Raw genomic sequence first — 3,426 nt, 5'->3', positions numbered from 1 at the left:
GGAACACCTCTCCTATGAAGAAAGGCTGAGAGAGTTGGGGTTATTCAGCCTGGAGAGGAGAAGGCTTTGGGGAGACCTTATTGCAGCCTATCAGTACTTAAAGGGGGCTTATAAGAAAGATGCGGACAAACTTTTTAGCAGGGCCTGTTGCGACAGGACAAGGGGGAATGGCTTTAAACTAAAGGAGGGTAGATTTAGTCTAGATATAAGGAAGACATTTTTTACAATGAGAGTAGTGAAGCACTGGCACAGGTTGCCCAGAGAGGTGGTGGATGCCCCATCCCTGGAAACCTTCAATGTCAGGTTGGAGGGGGCTCTGGGCACCTTGTTTTAGTGGAAGTTGTCCCTGCTCATTGCGGGGGGGTTGGACTAGATGACCTTTAGAGGTCCCTTCCGACCCACCCTTTTCTATGATACTGTGATTCTAATGACAAGGCACCTCACACAAATCATGGTGAATCTGTATCCCAGAATACCAGGACACTTGAACAAAAGCCCAAGTTCCCACCACTTTCTTCAGCAGAAAAAAAGGACAAAAAAAGACTGCCTTATATAAATTGCAGAGACTAGTTTGAGAGCTGTTATCATAAGACAAGAGCAGAAAAAAAATTTATAACTGGCATAGAGAGAGGATCACACCTGCATCCTGTGAGTTCCCAAGGAGCTTGTCACACCCGGGGAGGCAGCAAGCAGATCCACCTTGTTGCACTGGGAAGGGCAAGGACACAGATGAAGCTCTTTCCACTCCATTGGGCAGCTGGAATAAGTCCGAGGATCAAATGAAATAGTTTCAAGAAGGTGGTGACCCCTTCTGCACCAGCTGTGTGTGGATAGCATGTCCATATACCCTCATGGCTTGAAGAAAATGAATTCCTGTTATCAACATAAACACATAGCACAAGTTGCCTTTTGAGGAGAATGAAATATCTAGAATACGGTCCTAAGAGTCAAGGCCAGGAAAGATGCTATGGCTGGTCACAGGACTTTGAAACCCCTCAGATACCTCTCTCATGTTTTATACCAGACTTTGTATAGAGACATTTTCACTAAAGCCATACGCTCTTTTAGCTTAATGCTAATGCTGAGTTTTCATCATATAAACCAAGTAACCTGAGATGAAATTGAACTTATTTTCTTTTAGCAGAATGGAGAAGTACCTGTAAAATCAGGTGATTGACAGCCCTGGAAATTGAGTAGACTGTCTCGCTGATGTTACTTATCCTGCTCTCGTAAAACCAGACCGGTGAGATGCCACTGAAACAAATGCATACTTTTCCTTTGATCCAGCAGTAGCATTTCAGAAAGATTAATACAGAAGGCTTTAATGTACTGTAAACACCATGAGAAACAAGATGAATCCAGGAGGCACAAAGTGGTCAGACCCCTCAGTGAGAACAAAGCCAGTGTTCCCTTCTGGTAATGTCTTGGGCCAGATTCAGGCTCCAGACAACCAACCAGATACTTTCTGTTCTGTTACAGACCTGTCAGTCACCCAGGCCATATTTCTTCAGCATTTACATGTGCATAGCTATGTCTAGATTGCAAGTCCAAGGGAGGACTTCAGTCTTCCTAAGAACACCCTGGTGAATGCAGTAGGGATGCATGGAGACAGGACTTGAAGCAGGTGCTTCCAATCTAAATACAGATTCCTACAGATGTGCAAATCAGGTTTAATTTCAGTATCAAGGTGTCCTGGTTTCAGCTGGGATAGAGTTAATTTTCTTCCTAGTAGCTGGTACAATGCTGTGTTTTGGATTTAGGATGAGAACAATGTTGATAACACACCGATGTTTCAGTTGCTGCTAAGCAGTGCTTACACTAGGCAAGGACTTTTCAGCTCCCCATGCTCTACTGACTGAGAAGGCTGCAGATGCACGGGGGGATGGGAGGGGGCACAGCCAGGACAGCTGACCCCAACTGGCCAAAGGGACATTCCATACCATGGGACGTCATGCTCCATACATAAACTGGGGGAAAGCTGGCCGGGGGGGCCGCTGCTCGGGGACTGGCTGGGCATCGGTCGGCAGGTGGTGAGCAATCACTTGCTTTGTATATTCTTATTATTATTGTTGTTGTTGTTGTTTTATTCTATTTCAATTATTAAACTGTTTTTATCTCAACCCACGAGTTTTCTCACTTTCACTCTTCTGTTTCTCTCCCCCATCCCCCTGGGGGGGGAGTGAGTGAGTGGCTGTGTGGTGCTCAGTTGCCAACTGAGGTTAAACCACGATACAAGTGAAATGCCCAAGTCCTTCCAGGTCCAAGCCTTAATGGTATAGCAGTCTGCTTTGACGGTGGGATCTTCGATGCTGAAGCATCTTGCAGCAAACTCACACAATTGTAAAATGTAGAAATTATATCCATGTTGCTCTTTCATAACAAACTTCAAATTAAAGCCAGTAGGTAAGCCGTAGGGAATCAACATACGCATCCATATGACACATTAAAGCTGTAAATACATGAGCACTGGTTAGGATCTCTGGTTTTACCTGAAGAGCAGCAAAAATGAGATTGCAAGCACAGAACCTCATAACCTCCACCTTGCCAGAGATGGACCTGCCATCCAGCCTAAAAAGTGATGACCAGTAATGGGTAATCACAGGGTAGTGATGAAATTCGTTGTCCACTTCTCACTTGTGTTCTGTCAAGCAAATGCTGCCTTAGCATATGGGCTCTCATCCAGTCTGTCTTGAAGCTGAAAGGGTCAGATTTAAACTTCTCATTGGAAGTGACAGTAGAATCACTTGAACACAAGACCAGCAGATTCCCAGTCCCAAAGTTGCCTTTTATTTATGTAACTTCAGATAAACCATTTGAAATTATCCTCTTAATTCTTAAGTCTTAACCTAAGGGTTATAAAGTGACAGTTTCATCTGAACTGATGAAATCTGTTATATTTCTTTGCTCATTTTCACATATTTTTGTGGCAGTCTTAAAGCTGCTAGACTGTGCCAGATATGCAAAAGCAGCAGAGCACAGTACACCAGTGCAGTAATTGTGCTCTCCCAGCATGATTTAAAACACTGATCCCAATCTAGACCAAGAGAGATTGACATGACATAGAAAAGTTTATCTATTTTTAAAAGTCTTGCTCAAATTGCTGGCTTCCTAGCATATAGTGTGGTCTAGACTGATAATAAGCAGGAATTTCCACAAGAGCTGATGCCACTCTATATACTCCAAAATCACTTGTGAAATCCACAGGATGCGTGTATGTTGACAGAACAATACAAGCAGCATGTGGCTGACCAATATCCCAAGCAGCCAGATTTTTTTTTTTTTTTTGGCAGCCTGCACATACTCTAGCAGCACCAGGGAAAAAAGCAAACTACTTTCTCTTTGGACAATATAACACTCTGCCTTCTGTCGTGGTTTAACCTCAGCTGGCAACTAAGCATCACGCAGCCGCTCGCTCACTCCCCCCCG

Source organism: Pygoscelis adeliae, unplaced genomic scaffold (genome assembly GCF_000699105.1).
Source record: "Pygoscelis adeliae isolate BGI_AS28 unplaced genomic scaffold, ASM69910v1 Scaffold141, whole genome shotgun sequence".
Classification (NCBI taxonomy): Eukaryota; Metazoa; Chordata; class Aves; order Sphenisciformes; family Spheniscidae; genus Pygoscelis; species Pygoscelis adeliae.
This window is presented reverse-complemented; position numbering follows the sequence as displayed.